General features: G+C 35.1%; 1 protein-coding gene and 1 long non-coding RNA gene across 3 annotated transcripts in view; one reads left to right on the top strand and one right to left on the bottom strand.

Annotated features, from left to right (window-relative positions):
• LOC111048118 (glycosyltransferase 25 family member) overlaps window positions 1–21,443 on the top strand; it is a 223,260-nt gene that overhangs the window by 28,358 nt on the left and 173,459 nt on the right. The window lies entirely within an intron of this gene.
• On the bottom strand, window positions 17,913–20,419 carry LOC120351925. The gene is made up of 3 exons (XR_005571636.1): window positions 20,172–20,419; window positions 19,401–19,615; window positions 17,913–18,368 (listed from the first exon to the last, which is right to left on the bottom strand). It is a non-coding gene; the product is annotated as an uncharacterized LOC120351925 (long non-coding RNA).

The following is a 21,443-nucleotide window of genomic DNA, read 5'->3' as shown; positions in this document are numbered from 1 at the left end:
AATGTGTGGTGGAAGTACCTACCCAGTACACATCCTGTACTGGCAAATCTGTTCCAGGAAGCAATTCAACAACCAGATGTACTCAAAGATAGTTTCTCAATGGGAATAACATACATGCTGCCAAAGAAGAAAGACTCACTTGATCCAAAGGACTATCGCCCACTCACCTGCCTGCCAACAATATACAAGTTGCTTACATCAGTCCTGACTGCGAAAATCCATGAGCATCTAGCAAATAATGAACTGTTAGCACCTGAACAGAATGGCTGTCGCAAGGGGTCTCAGGGATGTAAAGAGTTGCTTGTGATTGATGGCATAATCTCCCAGCAAGTATGGAAGAGATCCCACAATGTATCTGTAGGTTGGGTGGACTATAGGAAAGCTTTTGACTCAGTCCCTCACTCATGGCTGAGGCATGTGCTGGACCTGTATAAAGTGAGCCCAGGAATTGTGAACTTCTTGTCTGGTGTGATGACTCAGTGGACGACCACACTACAGGTGGGATGGGGTAGTGAATCATACAGAACACAAGGTATCCCAATCAGGCGAGGCATATTCCAGGGGGACAGTTTGAGCCCCCTGTGGTTCTGTATGGCTCTAAACCCATTGAGTAGAATGCTCCGTGACTCAGGCTATGGGTATGTGCTTAAAAGAAATCCTCAGGTGAAGGTATCACATTCCTTATATATGGATGACCTGAAGGTTTATGCTGCCAACCAAGACCGGTTGAAAAATATGCTCCAGCTTGTTAAGAACTTCAGTGATTCAATATGTATGGAATTCGGTTTGGAAAAGTGTAAAGTGCTGCATGTGAAACAAGGCCAAATATCAGGAGATGGTGATGGAGCTATACAGTTAACTGAGGAAGTGCTTATTCAGAGTTTAGGCAGGCCACATGAATACAAGTATTTGGGTCTTGCTCAGCTCTTATGCAGAGCTGATACTGTCATAAGAAGAGAATTTCAAAGGAAGACTGTGCAAAGACTTGAGAAGGTATGCAGAACAGGGCTTAGCTCTAGGAATAAAATATCTGCTATAAATACCTGGGCAGTCCCTGTGGACATGTATACATTTGGCATAGTCAAGTGGACAGATACAGCTTTGCAGGAGCTTGACAGAAAGGTAAGAACAACTTTGACAAAGAATAGACTCCATCACCCCCGTAGCTCAATAAAGAGGCTCTACCTGCCTAGAGGTGTTGGTGGAAGAGGCCTCTTGAGTCTGGAGACTATGTGTCGTCAACAGGAAGACAGACTGCGGAAATACTTCCAGAATGCAAACAGTGGTCTGCTAAAGGCCGTTTGTCTGGTAGACAGGGAGTACAGCCCATTGCAGCTGGCACATGGAGTCCAACAGCTAACAGCCAGCACAGTAGAAGAGAGGCTGGAAGCGTGGAAGCAGAAAGAGCTGCATGGAAGATTTGCTGCAGCACTTCATTCTGATTGTGTTGACAGGAAAAATCAATTGAATGGTTGCAGACTAGTGGAATATTCGGTGAGACTGAAAGTTTCATGTTTGCCATTCAGGACCAGGTAATCAGCACTAGAGCTTACAAAAGATATGTGATGGGACTCACAGTGGATAGTAGCTGTCGGCTCTGCAGGAAAGCCGTAGAATCGATACAGCATATTTGTGGTGGCTGCTCTGTACTAGCTAATACAGAGTATTTGCAACGGCACAACAATGTGGCCAAAGTGGTTCATCAGGCAATGGCGAAAAGATATGAGTTGATAGCGAGTGAGGTGCCCTATTACAAGTGTAAGCCAGAAATGGTCTTGAATGGTGAAAAGGGAAGACTTCTTTGGGATTGTTGTATGACAACTGACAGAGCAGTGGAGGCTAACAGGCCAGACATCGTCTTGTTTGACAGGAAGAATAAAGAGGCTTACATAATTGATGTGGCAGTGCCCCTTGATGAGAATCTTGTGAGTACCATTGCCGAAAAGAAAAGAAAATACCAGCCCCTGTCAGTTGAACTGAAAGATATGTATAAATTAAGGAAGGTGGTGATAATCCCTATAGTAGTGTCTGCCAATGGACTGGTCACAAAAGAATGGAGACAAGCAATGGAACAACTGCAGTTGGAGAACTGGCATATGAGAATTATGCAGAAAGCAGCAGTCCTTGGTACAACTAATATTGTATGTAAGTTTCTAAGCCTCTGATCTGGAAAAGAGTGAATGAGCCTCTGCTTTGAATTGCAACTATTTTAGTCTTGAGATCAGAATTGATCTCCGGCTACTTAGTTATTAAGACAAAAAATATTTTTCAATAATAATAATAATAATAATAATATAATATAATAATAATAATAATAATAATAATACAAATAATATAATTTCAATTTCAATTTATTTCATTTAAAGTTACATAGTATCATATACATACAGTGTTTTTTTGCTCCTCTAGCTTAGAGCTAATTGAGGAGTATTCAAATTTCATACTACATCATAATAGTTATACATTCTATAATAATACTACAAATGAAAATTTTTGTAAAGTGTTCAATAAATTAAATTAAAAGTCTATTATAGTTTCTATCTGGGATTTGATATTCTAAGTTCTAATTTCTACCACTTGAATCACAACATTAGTCACTCTATATTCTACTAAACCGGTGCTCAACCTTGCAGACATTATTGTCTCTTGCATTTAGGTTGCTGTGAACAGCTGACTAGCTGAGCCAACCCTAGACCAGTCATAGAATAGACACGGCCCATTGTATTATTCATACTGAAAGTCAATGAAGCCAACATTCACCACCAAACCCACCCATCCCGACGCCACAACAGTGACGCCAGGCATCGCATAGAAATTATAGAAAACTTCTTTTAGTTTGTTGTGTAATAATAATAATAGATTACAAGTCTTCTCTCATTTGAAAGTACGGAATAATATGTTTGACTTATAATATTACCATCATTCAAATCCAAAGTATTTTTCATTGGTCAAACTGCAACGATTTGCAACTATTTCATTTCATTTCATTTTTATTTCACCACCTACATCACAAGGATGAGGGGCACGTCAAGGAAGCGAATGGAAGTCGCTACTTTTGAATTACACTCTTCACTGGAAATTCCTTCAGTGAATAGAGTGGATTTGTCTAAAAAGTATTTTTTTCAGAGCTTGCTTAAATGGTTCAGGCTCTTTTATACTTTTTATATCGTGTGGCAGGCAATTATGAAAGCGGAAACCCTGTGTATGTGGCTGTCTCTGTGTTTTCAGCAGTCTACTGTATGGGAGGTCGAAATCGTTTTTTCCTCTCGTATTGTGTTCATGTATATTGTGTCTACATGGCCTAACCGTTACATACTTTTTTATATATAGAATTGTCTTGTAGATATAGAGGGATACTACTGTAAAGATTCTGTCCCTCCTGAAATAAGGCCTGCAGTGAGCGTCATATGGCAAATAGTTCATAATTCTTATTGATTTCTCTTGTAATATCAGTATTTGTTCTATGTATGCATGCGGTGCGCTTCCCCAGGCTATTATGCCAAAACTGATGTGTGAAGGGAATAATGAATGATAGGCCATCATTGCAGTGCTTTTATCTGCTATACTCCTTATTCTTCTTATCCCATAGAGTGATGTGGATAATTTGCTACACAGTGATTCAATGTGCTCCTGCCATGTCAAGTTTCTATCTAATATTATGCCCAGGAATCTTGCTGAACCTGAAATCTCCTCCTCAGTATTCAACTGGCTTCCAGCATTCATGATGGTCCTTGCCTGTGTTTGAAAGTTTACTATGGTACTTTTTGAACTGTTTATATTTAATTTTAATTCTAACAAGGCTTTTTTTGTTGAGGCTATTGTTGTGTTATAATGTGACTGTAGTTCCTCCTGGGTTTTTCCATTTATTATTAATGTAGTGTCATCAGCAAAAAGTATGCATTCTGAAGCTCTTGGGAGTTTTTTAGGCAAGCTATTAATATAAATGAGGAAGAGTAAGGGCCCCAGCACAAATCCCTGTGGCACTCCGTTTCTCATAGACTGGGGCAGAGACCTTGCAGTCATTTTTCTCCCACATTTCTTATATTTGAGCTCCACAATTTGGTACCTATTTGTTAAGTAGTTTTCCAGCCATTTCTTTGCCTGTCCTCTATCCCTATATATTCTATTTCTGACAGCAGAATCGTCCAGTCCAAGGAGTCAAATGCCTTCCGGAGATCCAGGAAAACCGCCGAGACCCTGTTTTTTTGCTCCCAGTTCTCTGTAATTAAGTGGATGAAATTTGCTATAGCTGTATTAGTTGATTTATCGTCCCTGAATCCATGTTGATATTGGTGGATCTTTTTAGTTCTTTTGAGAAAGTTTAATATCTGTAGGTATAGTTGAAGAAATAATTATTGAAGACTTCCACTAGGTTGTGAGGATTTTTTTCTAAATTGCAATTTATCCTCAGACAGACTCCCTCATCCTCATCGTCATTCCTCCTCTTCCTTCTCTCTTCATTTATCATCCGCCATGTCTCCTTTGTCTTGTTAGTTGACCGCTTTATTCTCTCTGCTATATGTCTTTTCTTTTCATTTTTGACTTCACAATCATATAATTTCTCCAGATAGGAATATTTATCCTTGTGATCCTGCTCTCCAGTCAGCATGTATATGGTATTAGCATCAAGAAGCCTCTGTCTCAACTTTCTAATAATTGTTTCTGTTATTTTGAATTGGTTTTTTCTCAGGGTGCCAAGTTTTTTATATTTAAACGGGCAGATGTAATTTAGATGGTACTGCATTGTTTTGATAAAAATATTGTACTTATCATTTACAGATCTTGTATTTGTCAGTTCACTCCAACTCTCTCTTTGCAGACGTAGTCTAATTAGTTCCATATTTTGAGTGTTCAGTTGTCTTATCTTTGTCAAATGAGGCGTTTGGAGATTCACGGCTGTGTCTAAAATGCATTCTAATCCTTTGTGATCTGATATTACATTATCTATAATCCTGACTGTAGGCCTGATCATGTTTGTAATACAGTAATCTATGCTAGTTTCTGTGTCTGTAGTTTGTCGAGTTAATGGAAGCTGTACAATATCTAAACTATGCTGTGCCAAGATTTTCTTTAGTTTTATCAAATTTGGAGAATCTTTTAGAGAGTTTATATTTAAATCACCCATTATTGCAATATTCTCGTTTTTTGTCATGATGCTAGTCAAAAACTTGTCCATATATTCAAAAAATTCCAGGGTATTCCCCAATGTCGGTCTGTAGATGCATACTATTATAAGCCCTTGAGATTTTGTTTTAAATTTCAGTGCAGCTATTTCACATGTCAATTCCATGGAAGGTGATTCTGTGTCTATTATTTCAAGGTTGAAGTCCATCATGTTGCGTGAGTATATAGCTGTGCCACCCCACATATGTTGCCTCCTTGAGAATTCTGATTGTAAAGTGTAACCTGGTATATTAGTAGTTTCCAATTTATTCTTGTTGAGTCCGTGTTCTGCTATTAATAGGAAGTGAGGTCTTATCTTGTCCAATTCAATAACCAGCTGATCTATTTTTTTCTGAAGGCCTCTTTGTATGTTTAGGAAAAACATCTTCAATTTTCTGTTTTTTGGTTCGTTTGGGTTTTTGTTTGTGGTCAATGCCTGTTTTTTGTTCAATACTTTCGATGTGTAAGGCTGTTTGCAGGAGTTGAGAGGTTTTTTGGAATGTTGCTCTCTGTTCTAAGGTTTTGTTTGCATGTGAGTCCATCAGTGTCAGTGCATGGATCTCTTCTATCCTGTTCCAAGTCCTCTACCTGTATATCTGTCTCATCAGGATGAAAGTGGCCATCAATGTGAAGAGTAGCATTTAGGATTTCCTTCACAATGTAACCTTTTCCCATTCTGTTCAAATGCAACCCGTGTTTTGTGTGGTAATGGCGTGGCAGGCTCCATAGGTTGATCAGCTTTATTGAGTTAGTGTGACATAGCTTACTTATGTGTAGGTTTGCCTTCCGGATGAGATTATTTTGGTGTGACCTTTCTGCCAGATCGTAGCGGTATGGTATGTCAGAAAGGATTACTTGAATGCTGTTATGTCTTGAAATGAAATACCTGAGAGATAGTATGTATAATTCTACATCTGGTATTGTGGAGGTTTCTGTGAAAATGTTGGTTCCGCCCATGACAACTAAGCAGGTTTTATGGTTAGGGTAAAGCTCTGAATTGTGAATATATTTATTAGTAATTTCAGCTAATGAAGCGCCAGGATATACTAAGCCACAGCATCCATGATTTTTTGGCAGATAATTCTGTAGCTGGCAACTCAGATTTCTACCTTGACTGTCAGCTAATATTAGTACATTTCTATGATGAGGATTAGTGTTTGATTCAGTGGTCAACTAGGTCAACATACATGATTTCTTTTCGAATCTAAGGCTTGAACAAGCATGTAACCACAGTAAAAGGAAGAGATACATTTAATATATAATGCACAAATACGGATATGTAAATTTTCCACAGACACGTTTCCACCTGGAAAATTTATTTTCTAGAAAGTATGTAACATTCTTGTGGTTGCTACTTTTTATTTCAACTATTAAGCCAACTGGGGAGTCCAATCTCACTAGGCATCAAACCAGCTTCATTGTAGAAATCAATATGAATAATTATTTTTCCTACAGTTACCTTGAAAAGTGGTCATTCCTGCACTGATTACAGAACGCAAAGAATCACTTTTCCGCTCTAGTGCGGGAAAAATTTTTCCTGCACTCCAGATTTGCAACATGGCAACACAAAATAGCTGGTGGGTTATATGGAGGATTAGTGCACGAAAACAAAAATTATGTTGGTAACAATGACTGTGGTTAGATTTAGATAAGAATCATTTCAATGGCTACCCTACATTTATGATAAGATCCCAATCTAGAAATCCAAAACAAGAATAATGTTTATCTAAATAATAATTGAATAATAACTTCTCATCATTTAATAGTAAATAATGTTTATTTTCTATTGACAGTAATAATTATTTCAACTATAAGCAATGAGAAATGTAGCAAACACACATTATGAAATTCGAATTTTCAGGTTAAATAATTACCGTTCAAAATCCATGTCAATAAAATTAATAGAATAACATTAGAATATGCTACAATAAAATATTTTCTGTTGTCTATGTTATTTTATAAATATTTTTTAGTTTACTTATAATTATTTTTTGGTAATTTAGTAAGTTAACCATGTCTAAATATGTGAATACTGTTTTTAGTTGGATGAAACGAAGTTAGGTACGATTCTTCCCACTAGGTCGCGCGCTTGTCGGTTCAGCCATTCTGCAGTCATCTGAACCGGCTGTTGGCGTGTATTTTAAATGCAATTTTTTTGTTTTATCTGTATTTTTTCTGATTCTTGAATGAATAAAGATGAGAACTTTGGCTGAGAATTTTCAACTTCAATTGGATTATCAATTTTTAAATGAATTAAGGTTGTTATTAATAACAGCATCACACACACAAACATTTGATGGATTTCAGCCATCATTTTATCCATAATTACCCACTTTTCATATTTAATGGTAACTGTAGGAAAAATTAAATGTGAAATATGTGCGCAAAGTTCCTCTGCTGCACTCAAGAAACCATCATTCTGCACTCGCCTATGGCTCGTGCGTAAACGTTTCTTTCGGTGCAGCAAACTGTCACTTTGCGCACTAGTTGCACAAATAACTATTTCCTACAGTTACTCGAAAAAGTGCTCATTCCTGCATCAATTATAGTAAGCAAAATACCTTATTCCCACAGCAGCTTCTCTTTGTCTCAGATACAGAGTAACGGCCAGCAACGGCCACAGTTATCACATAATTATTCAAAAGTATTCTTTGAGTATCTATAGTAAGGTCCACGTTATAATGGCAGTGTTTGATTTGCAATGGTGTTGCTATCCTTGTGTATTATTCAACAAAGCAGATGGCGCTATCTCTTCCACGCATTGCAAGGTTGTCACAATCAACAATGTAGAAATTCAACTAATTGACAAAATAGGGTTAAGGGTTAGGTTTTATTTAGATTATATTTAATAATGTTTCATAAGGTAGGTTAGGTTTTTGCTTTGAAATTGCAATATGATAGAAGGGGCTAGGGTCCAGGTAGAGTTATGTTTTTTGTTGTTTCAAAGGTGAAAGGATAGGTTAGGGGGTTAGGATTTTGCTTTGAAATTCAAAGTATTGAATGTGAAAGGGTTAGTGGTTAGGGGTTAGGTTATTCCAAGTTATATTTAATAATGTTTCATAAGGCTAGGTTAGGTTTCTGCTTTAAAATTGCAATATGCTAGAAAGGGCTAGGAAACAGGTAGAATTATGGTTTTTGATATTTCAAAGGTGAAAAGATAGGTTAGGGGGTTAGGATTTTGCTTTGAAATTGCAATATGCTGGAAGAGATTATGGGTTTTTACAAATATTTATGTGCATTAATGTTTTAAATATGAAAGGGAAGGTTAGGGGGTTAGGTTTTTGCTTTGAAATGACAATATGCTGACTTAGTTATAGTGTTTTTTAACATTAGTTAAATAACAACCGTTATATTTTATTAATTATATTATTGGAAAGTACTCTTTCTTTTATTGATTGAAATGATGATAATATATCGATTATTATATCGAATTTAATGATAAATCTGAGGATAATAATACCCTCATCAAAATGTAATGACGGCTTCAGTTACTGTGCTTGGTAACCATCATAACAAAGAACGTTACATTCAAAGATCTGACTTAATGGAACGGGAAAAAACCGTTATTAAGGCATGCGCGATACGGTGCTGTCTGAGACCGAGCGTGGTTTGTATTCCCACACCCAGTGCAGGAATGTAGATTTGAGAGCAAAGACTTTGTCGCACTCCAAATTTGCAACATAACAACACAAAATAGTTAACACGCTTTATGACGGTAGAGTGCGGCAAAGTAAAAGAAATGTTGGTAAACCTGAATATGTTGCTGGCTGGAAATTTTTGTAAAACAGCTGATTATTATCGCGAGATATTGAATAACAAACAGTAAATAAACAAGAAGTTTTGATAGTATTCAATATCAGTATTTTATTTCTATTCAAGTTATCATGAACGATTTTTTATGTGTGATATGCCTATATTTTTAACTGGAAGACATTGGAAACATTTATCAACCATTTTTATGATCAAGGAATCAAGTATTTTTATATATTTATTTACTTCTGTGGTTAGGTTACTCTTGTTATTGATACTGAGGTTGTGATTGTATATTTTCAAAACAATAATGTATCCATTAGGTTTGAAACATAAATAATTACACTTCAAAAAAGTTATTCAGTTCTTCAACTCCCCAAAACATCTCAACTCACATTTTCATAGAACAAATTCAATGAATGCCGTTGAATGAATTAGAAACAGAATACAGAATAGATGTCATTGAATACCGTAATCAAAAACACTGGATTCACAAATATATCCTGTTTACTCAACAGTGACTTGAATGATTGAAGTTCAGCATTTCCGGTAAATTTACTGTCTATATAATATAATTTAATCACGCTTTAAAGAATGCAGTATAAACTTACTTGGGCCTATACCTACGTTTCATGCGGTAGGCTACTGAGCGCTTGGCCAGAAAAGCAGAAAGGCCTAATTGACACGTTTACTCATTTATTTACAAAAAAAAAAACAAGCTGAAACTATATTTTTACACTAATATAGAGTATAATATATCATTCAGACTCAATTTTGAGGATATTTGGAACTGGAATAAATAATACACATGAAAATTTCATATAATGGTCAGGTTAGACTTGAGTCTGTCCTGAGGGCTGATCACTAGTCTATTCCTTGATCAGTCCTGGGCCGATTAACTTATTTATTCATTTACATTAATAAAAAAATTAAAACATAAGCTTACAGCTTTGAACACATAGACAAATTAATCAATAAAACAAATTAATGGGCACCATATAAATATAAGCAAAGTTTTGCTGAATAACTTTTGTGTTTTCAGATAGGAGAATATTAAACTGTTCGTCACGGGTGAAGTATAACGCTGTGAGGCTCATTGATGGCTCAAAATACATTTTCAGACAAATGATATGGCCATTTCCACACTTGCTGATGACTTCTTGTAGATGAAGTATTATTATAATTGAATCTCATATAACTTGATGATATTCATTCTATTGTCATTAAGGCTGAATTTGAAATAATTCTGTTGTGGAATGGTCGCAATATTTATCATCAGCATTAAAATACTACAGATTTGCACAAACATTTTATTTAGTATAGGACATGTTCACCGCCTATTACTGACTCTTCACATTCTATGATAACTGTAGGAAGAATTTAATGTGCAATACGTGCGCAAAGTTTCTTTGCTGCACTCAAGAAACCATCATTCCGCACTCGCCTACGGCTCGTGCGTAAACGTTTCTTTCGGTGCAGCAAAGTGGCACTTTGTGCACTAGCTGCACAAATAACTAATTCACATTAGGTTACTTTACTGTACTACCACACTAGCTAGGATTACTAATGAACTGGATCTGAAAAGTTAAAAATAAGGATCGGTTCTATCTAGCAATATCATGTGATCGCCTAGTTGCGCAATTTTCGGGTATCAAGTATTATATCTAAATATAATAGCTTCACATACACTTGCGTGTAATATAGCTAAATGTGTGTTCTGTGTGGAATGCAACCAAACATTCGATGGAGCGTAAAGAGGAATTCAGCAACAGAATACAGCTCAATCGCACGCTTTGTCAGACTGATCAACTAATTACGTCTATTCGAAATCCTCATTAAATCGGATCCTGTTCGTTTCATGTTTCACATAAATTCAAAAGCCTGACTCATTCACGAATCTGCCACTCCCACGTTGAAATACTTGCTGGATTACTCAGTACTTAGTCCTTGAAATGTGTAGTCTAGAATCTAAGCAAAAGATTGACGATCAGAGTTGAAAAGAGCGATCCATATGGTGTGTTACAAGCTACAAATGATAGTGAATATTTATTAAAACAATAATGAGTGCATTGGAAAATGCGATTGTCTACATCTGCGTCGGCGATACTTTAATCCTGTTTCTAATAATTTCTTGTTGAAATAATATTATTTCCTGTATTTAATAATTCAATTGATTTACTAATTTATTGCTAAAACAATAATGAGTGCATTGGAAAATGCGATTGTCTACATCTGCGTCGGCGATACTTTAATCCTGTTTCTAATAATTTCTTGTTGAAATAATATTATTTCCTGTATTTAATAATTCAATTGATTTACTAATTTATTGCTTATTGAATCAGATCATTCTCAATGAACGGTTCAAGTTCATCTTTTCTTGGTATTCGGAAAACATACTTTCTTTTGAATCTTTCTAATCATACTTCGAAAACAAGTTAGTCTACGTTTCTACAGTCTTCCATCACCAATTTACTTATAAAAAAGTAAAAAAATCTGAATATTTAATAAATTTTTGTTTCACTTCCATTCGAAGATCACAATCATATTCAAAACACATGTGAACAAGATACATCAACTTCTTGATTGGGGTTGTGCTAAAGTGACCTACTCCTTTGACAACGGCTAAATCAACTTAACTCGCAATTCACTTAGTGATAGCTTGGCTAATACATTGCAGCCACTCTCCACGGACTTTAGAGTCCTGTAGTTTTAGAATAACATTTGTAAGAGATGCTGCTTTCTCGCCAGATCACCTTAGGTTAGAGACTAGACTGCGTTTGCCGGCTTTAGGTTTGCGTTTGCTGGACCTGGATTTCGTTATAGTTCAACTACTGTGGGAACAGAAAACAAATGCGACAGCTTATTCTCAGGGGCATGGACTGCGAACGGAGCAGTAAGCCCAAAGGTTTAGACCTGCTTGCTGGACGGAGTTACGAGTATTTGGCCCTTCTTCACGATCCCCTTTTAACCCTTCCTCCCTACCTACCAACTTGACGCATTCTCTTATTGAAAGGTAAACGCCATCGATTCTCTCATTCCATCTGTTGCCAAGCTATTGTGGTGATTTGATTTTCATTTTACCTGAATTATACTTTGTTGGTGGGAAGTGAAATTTATTTTATTTCATCTGTTTCCTTCCTGATTTGTGAAATTGAATTCCATATTGCTCAGGAAAACATAATGAAATTAAAGATTTTTGAATTCATATTGCTTAGGAGTACATAAATTTTTTCAAATTGTATTTTGACTGCAATCTAATACTTTGGTTAATGAACAGCTCAATTCTAGCTTAAATTGATACTTTAAAGTTTGACATTAAAGTGGTATTCACTCCTTCACAGTCTAAGTGAGCAATGCCCATGCACTGTTTCTTTCAGAATCACTCTTACTACATTTAAACGATATCTGTAGGCTTCTTCCTTTTCAGTCTTCTCACTGTATTAGAGTTGTCAATGAGGTGTAGAGCTTGGATGTCTGATGATTATTTAGTCTCTTCATGGTTTCTGGCAGCCTTTGTGATCATATCATCGAATTCTTCCATCCGTAGGTCCCTGTGGAGATCCGAGTTTCTGACAAAGTATGGAGCATTGACAGCATTCCTCAAAACCTTGTTCTGGAATATCTGGATGGTGTTGATGTTACTTTTTCTTGCACAGCCCCACAGCTGGATACCATACAACCGAAGAATTTGTCTATACAATAGTAATTTATTGTAGGTTGAAAGGCTTGAATTTCTCCTCAACAACCAGTACATTTTCGAGTATTTGAAATCCAGTTCTTCTCTCTTTTTCTTGACGTGTGACTTCCATCTTAGTTCTGCATCTAGTGTCATTCCAAGATACTTAGCTTCATTTGCAAACGGAACTTCTTTGTTGTTTAATCTTATTGGGATGTACACATAATGCCTATTTGTGAAGACAACATGTGTGGACTTGCTTCCATTCCACTTAATCCGCCAGGTTCTAGTCCATTTCTCAATTTTCTTGATGGCTTCTTGTGCTTTACTTGTAGCTTCCTCATTAGTTTCTCGAACTGCTAAGACAGCTGTGTCATCTGCAAAGGTTGAAATAGTGCCATTTTCTGGCACAGGAAGATCGCTGGTATAGAGCAGGTACAGAGTAGGAGTACATAAGTTGATGAGATTAGAGATTTCGGATACCATTGAATCATACCAATATTAGGTGTCTGTGTTACGTAGGTGCTTAGTTGAACAAACTCCATGCTGGTTACCGAATACAATAATTCATTATAATATTTCCCAAATAAGAGAAAAAATGTTTTTCACGGTAATATTATATGAGATTAATTTATACTTCTTATACAGAATATTTTCCTAATCTCATTCTACAGTACTTATTTATATATATTATGTTATAGATACAGTAATGTATTCTGTTCCTGTTTCAACATAATTTCACCTCATCACCTGCAAGTTTCAAGATTTACCATTCATTAATATGAAAAAAACATTCTTGTATGACATAATGAAATCATCATTATACTTTTCTGCAACATATCTCAGTAATTATCCAGTTCATTTCTTTATAATCACCCACAGAAACGTATAACGAGAAAGTCTAATTAATACCTTCCGTCTATCAAAATTCATATCATCTTTCACCTCGAAAGTTGAATAACGTATGCGTTTCAGCAATGGCACATAAATTACAAGTTGATACCGCAATCCAATAGTATAAATGAGTGAGCATGAGCATTCACGAAAGGTTATCAAAAGTAAAGGTGATCATTACGCGTTGTGGCTCTATTCTGTGGATTTTGCTAAACCGAAACCCTAATTATGCGACAAACCAGGCAAAAGGGCTCGGTCACGCTCGCGTGTGATTTTTGCCTTCCACAATTCAGACTTTAATCTTGCCGTTACCGCTGTTTAGAGACTGAAACATCTGCTTCTAATTACATCCATTTAGAAAGTTTCGAGTTTCCCGCGAAAAGCGGTCTGGCTCCATTCAGCTTCTGCAAATAGAAAAAAAGGAAAAATAAATTGGAGCCAATTAGAAATTTGATTGCTGCGCGTTGAAAGGAAAAGCATGCTGTCGAACTCATCGCGTGAGTAGAACGTATAGTTCTTGTTACAGATTTCATTCCTGCATAAAGCAATGAATCCATTCTGGAATTCTGAATGTATGATTACTGTTGATCTTCAACTGCTCTCAGAAGTGAAATAAATGAGTGCTTCTCAATATCATTTTTTTTGTAAAAGACGTTTTTTAGCAATGCCAGTTTCAATATTCCTACCCAATTATCATGATTAGTATGATATTTTCAATTTTATTCCTGTCAAAAAAATCAGAGGATATTGAATGTCTGTGTTCTCAGGACTTTGAATAAATCTCGCTCTTCATAATTATTTTTCTGCAAAAATGCCGTAGCATATCTCCTTCTCAGAATTTTAGCGTACTGTGTGTATGATCAATTGAAAATGTAATATTAGGAATCTATTTTGACTCCTCAGAATAGATACCTTCTGACTCAGAACCTCAAAAACTTTCTCCTCCGCTCTTACTTTCCACATCTTACAACATACGATTCCAGAACATGAATACAGTCAAGTTGATTAGCTTATAAAGACAACATCAAGTATTCATGCAGAAATATTTGAAACATATTAACTTAGGCCTATCTAGGTTGAGTTGAATAATTTTGAAAATATCATTATTCTATAAAAATAATGACTAGTGACCACCTGGGTTCTCATCAATTAAGGCTGTGCAAAGGCTAAAAATAAAATAAACTTTCTACTGGTGATATTTTCCAAAGTTTTTCGATTTGTATATCATGAAGCTATCAAAATTAAAAAGTTTTCTCAGGATAACATTTTTTTCCGATCATTACTTTTTGAGATATGTGCGCCTAAAGTTTAAATTTTTGGGTCAGAACATTTCAAATTCGGTAAGAGATAAATCCATGAGATTTGAAGGATAAATTCATCATGGTATTGTTGATTGAATAAAACAAAAAAAAAATTCTGAAAATATCATTTTTTGAGAAAGTTACTAAATTTATCATAAATGACCAAAAATAACTCAACTAAAAGTTATTTTTGGTCATTTTTAGTAAATTGAATAACTTTCTCAAAAATTGATATTTTCTGAAAAAAATTCATGAAGAATTTATCCTCTAAATCTCATGGATTTATCTCTTACCGAATTTGAAATGTTTTGTCCTAAAAATCTAAACTTTAGGCGCATAGTAGGTACATTTTTTCTCAAAAAGATATGAGAAAAATATGAAAAAAATGATATGATATGAAAAAATGTTTTCCTGAGAAAACTTTTCCATTTTGATAGCTTGATGTTATACAAATCGAAAAACTTTGAAAAATATCATCAGCAAAAAGTTTATTTTTAGCCTTTGCACAGCCTTAAATCTATTTACATTCTACATCCATAAAATTCATCACTTCAAAGGGACTTATTGACGGGGAATGTAGAGGTGGAATGTTGAAGTGCATACAGATATACGATATTGGAATATGGGCTTAAGTACACCAAACATCAAATTCATTTAATCTTTCAGAAAATATAATGTAAATGTTTGCCTTCTTCTCCTTGCCCTCTAACTTGAATATCTTCCCCGTAAAAAACAATGGGAAATTATAAATAATCATTGCAGTAAATCAGTTTCCAAACGAAAGTCGATCCATCTGCATTGTGGAGATATTCTAATAACAGATGGAAACGTCTTAGCTAACAAATTCAATGAATACTTCATAAATATATCTGATGAAATAGTTTCTTCCATACATGACCCAGATGAATCCATGAGAGAAAATTATGATAGAACATTTAAAAGTGATTTTATCCAAAACTCTTTTTTCTTAAATCCTATTAGCTATCAAGAACTACTAACTGAAATAAATAAATTGAAAAATGGAAAATCTCCAGGTCCTGATAATATTTCCTCCAGTTTAATAAAATCTATAGCTTATGCTATTGTTCCTGTTCTGTGTCACATTTTTAATGCCAGCCTTTTGAATGGTCATTCCCCATCAAATCTAAAAACAGCTGAGGTAATACCTATTTTTAAGAGTGGATCGAATAGAGAAATTCAAATTATAGACCCATCTCACTGCTTTCAGTGTTCTCAACAATTCTAGAGAAACTTTTTAAGAAAAGATTAATGAGCTTTTTAAATAAAGTGGACTATTTTAATAGAAACCAATTTGGATTTCAGGAGGGCTTGAACTCAGAACAGGCATTATATAAGTTTATGTCAGATATTTATCACAGCATCAACACACCACATAAAAATAGAACATCTGGTCTATTTTTGGACATCCAAAAAGCTTTTGCCACAGTTGAACACAGCACCTTGTTGAATAAGCTTCATGCTGATGTTGTCCGTGGTGTTACCAGCATGTGGTTAAAATCATACTTGATGGATAGAAAACAGTATGTGTCTATTTCGGGTTGTGATAGTGAGCTGACAACAGTTAAATACGGCGTTCCTCAAGGATCCGTTTTGGGCCCTATATTTTTTTTAGTCTACATATATGATTGGTGCTCCCACGCATTTATTGGATCAATCACATCTTTTGCCGATGACACAGCCCTAGCGTATTCTGCCAAAAATGAAGAAGAACTGCATGAAATGATGCAGCTGGATTTGTTTGATTTGCGATGCTGGATCAACTGTAACAAACTAGGTCTCAACCCTGGGATAACTCGCTGACGGACATTAATAGGATAAATACGTCCTTGGAAAAACAGCTGGAGTTTTGTCGTCGGTCGATGATGGAAGTGAGTAAGCGAGTGCATGTGTGTAGAACTGAGCCAAATTATGACTCAGCTGTTGAACTTTTGTAATCATTCAATCAGGTACTTAGTGCCGGTTGTACAAAAGCCGGTTAAATTTTAATCGTGATTAATTCCAGTAGAACAAATCAGATAAGCTATCCCTTTGAAATGGTCTTCTCTGATTTGGTTCACGTGAAACATGCATTTAACATGCTTATGTGAGAGAAATTTTTGCATTCCTTTGGGAATTAATCTCAATCCACTGTGATTAGATAATAGAAACTTTCTGTATGAACTATAAATACATTAAAATTTCTTCTTTCATAATAAATTTTATTTGTACTCCAGAGCAAAGCTCGGTGCCCCGATACTTATAATTAAGGAAGCAATAGTTTCAATTGACGACGCCATAGTAAGCTATACGTTGATGGTAAATTGAGGAAGTAGTACTATTTTACTGTGAAATACAGTAAAACTGAAATTTATCTTTCCGCATATTTATTTAGATCAGTTGTTTCCAAAAAGTGGTCCGCAAGGAGCACGGGGGAAGAAAAATTGATGTCTCAAGCATTATTAGTGTCATTTAAATAAACTTTATTGTTCCATATTTAAGTATAATCAATTTCCCTTCGAAAATGCTATACCAAACTCATCGGAATTTCAAAATATGTTTTCAATCAGTAAAAGAAGTGATAAGTTCCAAATTTCCAATGCAATAAGATAGGACTATAAAGTTTGTTTGGAATGTTAATGGCGGATTTGTACTACGTGATCAAGCTAGCCAATCAAATGCGTGACAGTCAATGGCCATACTTTGGGTAATATAGTAAGCTGATCCAGCCCTTCTACATGATAAAATTGAAGTTTTTCGAGTTGGTTATGTTCTACAATATATATAAGAGCGAAACCATGTTGAACTACGATATCTGTGGAGAATATAAAAATAATCTATTTATTGATTGGATTGTCGTGATGTTAGTGGTACTGATTTCTTGAAATTAATATTATTCATAATTAATTATGGTTTAGAAATAACATTCCTACTATTGAAGATTCAATATATCTACAGTCTAGAATATGATTATATTTTGCTGTTGAATTTGATGCAGAATCCTGTTTTATCATCATGTTTTATTGAACGAGCGTTAGCGAGTTCTCACTTTTGACTTACTGAAGACCAAAGTCGTTGTCCGTCTGTTTGTATGTTCTACAATAACTTTTAAAAGAATTGATCATTCAGCCTCAAATTTTAAACATGTATTCTTTGAACCTTTTTACAATTAAAGTTCGTTGGACAACAAAATTGACTCACTCCTTCGTCCTTTTACAGAATATATAAATAACATTGAAAGTAAATAAGAAAAGAATTGTTATGATTCAATGTGGGGGGTGAAATTTTCAACTCTGCAACAAGTGTCAACTTAGCAGTTCCACACCTTCAACAGACGGGCTAGAGATAAGTATTTTTGCTATGTTTACCTCCCAACTAGTCTTCATTAAGCTACAAAGTCAAAAATTTTGTACCAGATGTACCAGACTCAAATTTAATTGTCAAGTGATCAATTGTTGAATCTGTTATAACAATAGAAGGAAAACTTTAAGTAGTGAAATAATGCATCAAATTGACGAGAAAACAAAGCTCTACAAATCTACGGTGAGCATTCGTTCTTATGATGCATTGTTGGAGAGTTGTAGGCCCTGAAACATCAAAAAATAAGATTGAAAGCTGTTATTTTAACAATTTTACACTTTTAAGAGCGTATATCTCGTAAACTGTTGGAGATATCACAAATCACCAAACAACAAATATTGTAGAGAATATATCAAGCTTCATTTCTGAATAGTAAGTCATGTCGGTTGCACGTATTTTTCTCAAGATATGAGCTTGTAAGCAAAACATTGAAAAAAGCAAATTTTAAACCACCCTCATCCCTTTAGCACAAGGGGTAGGGATGGGGACTTTTGATATGTTCACCCCCCAACTGGACCCAACAAAGCTGCGAAGTCAAAAATTGTCTTCAAAACATTCTCTCCAAATTCCTTTTGTTACATTTCTTTGGTTGGCAGTAAAAATTTAGTATACATTTTGAATCAAGTATCAAAATAAAGACTACTTGACTTACTATCTGGTGTGGAAAGAAGACTCATTAATGAACAACATATTTGTAGAGAGAGATATGACTTTAATGGACCTGATTTTGTGAACATTACAAAATATATTTCAACTGACTAGAAATATTTTGACTAGAGATAATAAAGCCTTAAGAAATCAGGTAAGCCAAGATTAATACAGAGATCTTCAAAATAATAAATTATTTCAGCAAACAAGAAATTTAACAAAATCTAAGGTTAAGAAGTTACTCAAACGGGAACTATTAGGACTCTAGTAAAATTCGAACTAAAACAAAACAGGTTTACAAGACCAACCTGTTCTTCAAATCTAAATCCAACCTAAATCTAAATCTAAATCTAAACCTAAAAAAATCAAATTCTAAATCTAAAATCAAATCTAAATCTAAACCTACTAAATCTAATTTATAGTCCCTAGGCGCCTTTCATTATTTTTACCCGAAAGACTTAGATTGTGTCAGGGGTGATTAAACATTTTTAGAAATGCTAATCACACCAAACACAGTCTGTATTGGCGAACCCCTCCCCTTTTTGAAACATTTCATAATCCACTTCGTTTTCCCTGTTTACACCTTTTCACGATGAATTATTTTTTCATACCTTGTTCCGTTGATCGTACTGGGTATTGTATTAATTTTAGAGACGGTTTGTTACTGTATTGAGACTGACGGTTTGTTACTGTCCCTGACACGTCCTGCGAGTTCGTAGTACAGAGCCCATTGTTAGAATCCACTGCGGCCGTCCTTATCCTTGTCGGTCGTATTCGAGGGTTCCTGGTCGATTGTGAAGGCAGTGGGACGTCAACTCGTAAACCGCTGTTTTAAATGAAACAAAACTAAATAATTTCGGTGTCCCTAGCGAGAGTTCAAAGCAACTAACACTGATACAAAACACAATTCTACGATCTAACTTCAAATTAAAATCAAAATACAGATGACCTAGAGACTACTCTGTGTTTGCTTTAAAGTAGAACAACTACAAACCATAAATACAGCTGTTGCTTCAAGAAAAGTATGAAATTACCCTACTTCAGTTTACAGCAACTTAAGAGCTGTAATAATTTACAAAAAGAATAATGCTTACCAAAAATAATTTCTACTCCTTATCTCGTTAAGTTATCCCAATCGTTATGGTATCATGATTCCATAAATTAAATCGCTCAGTTGTTTTATTGAGTACTCTTATTAAGTTACCTCAGCCAAAATTACTTTCAAGTATTTTAAAATAACAGGAAACAATACCTAACCTCAAAACGGTTACATCAGACGCCCTTGATGAAAGGTTACATAAGATCATAAACTGAAATCAAAAAAATTGTTTGGAAAATCAATTCAATGAATCTATAAAATACCTTTTTTATAAAATACGTACCTCTAAGTGGAAATTGTTCAAGAATAAAATCGAGCCATTTTCGTATTGGCTCTCTCTTCCCTAGTTTTACATGAAATTTATTGAAGCATAATAGAAGAAAAATAATACTTGAGAATATGTACAATTTGGTCACAACCAATGATCTACTACATATTTTGACTAGAATCCAGAACTAGAATAAATTGCAAAAAAAACGGGCAGAGATACGCAGATGTTCCCTGGCTCCAAAGTTTTTTCAAGTGACGGGCAACGTCCTACAGCGAAATCCCAGATACAGCTCAATCAGGCTTGCCAATTAATAGAGGACAAAAATTAATTCCCCTCTTAAGCATACCTCTCTCTCAATAATAAAGTGAGAGAGGAGACAAGTAGTGAGACCGAAATCCTAGTTCTCACGCTGTAAACTGATGACATCAGGCAACAAGCGATAACAAGACAAAACTACACAGACGAGACAATTGTAATCTATATTACCATTACACTTTGTCAATTGGTCTATTTTTCCATAACTGAAGATCTCACACTCAACACTGAAGCTGCTGCAACAGTCAAGGGATGTGCGTAAACTTGTGAAATTATACAGTTAATATAGTATAGCTTTATTAACTATAAGCTCATGATCAGAATGGATTTTTCCCATCGATATTCAAAAAGTTATAAGAGCAAAAATAGCAAAAATTGAAAGAAAATGTGTCTTTTTTCAAAAATGTCACATCTTTTAGAAGGGATATCTCGAAAAGTGAGAGAGATATAGAACAAGTTGTAAGATCAATATTGAAGGAAATTATGTAAGCTTTTATTTCTTATAGAATAGTTATGTCTGTAAAATGCATAGTTTTCGAGTTATATGCGAGAAACCAAAAAATGGTACCTTTGAACCACCCCCACCCCCTTAGCACATTGGGTAGGGGTGGGGACTTTTGATATGTTTACCTCCTCACTACCCTAAACAGAACTGCGGGGTCAAAAATTGTCTTCCACACTTTTCCCTCTATACCCTTTTTTTAGCATTCATTGTCTGGACTAAAACTAGAAAGTCTCATAATTTTGTAACCTATAAGTTCACTGCATCCTTGAAATTTTGTGAGTTTTTAGAGTTCTAAATTTTTTCTGTAGCAAGGTTATTAAGTTCTTGGGAAAAATCCCCGGAAAGTGAATAATATTATAGTCAATCAAATCAGACTAGTCAAATTATTACAACAGTATCTAGTCAAATTATTAAACAGTATTTTCATACGTGAAAACGCCTATTACATTGCGTTAGTTGTCATT

This window comes from Nilaparvata lugens, chromosome 6 (assembly GCF_014356525.2).
Source record: "Nilaparvata lugens isolate BPH chromosome 6, ASM1435652v1, whole genome shotgun sequence".
In the NCBI taxonomy this organism is placed as follows: Eukaryota; Metazoa; Arthropoda; class Insecta; order Hemiptera; family Delphacidae; genus Nilaparvata; species Nilaparvata lugens.
Note: the sequence above shows the minus strand (reverse complement) of the source record. Positions and strands in the feature narration are given on the sequence as shown.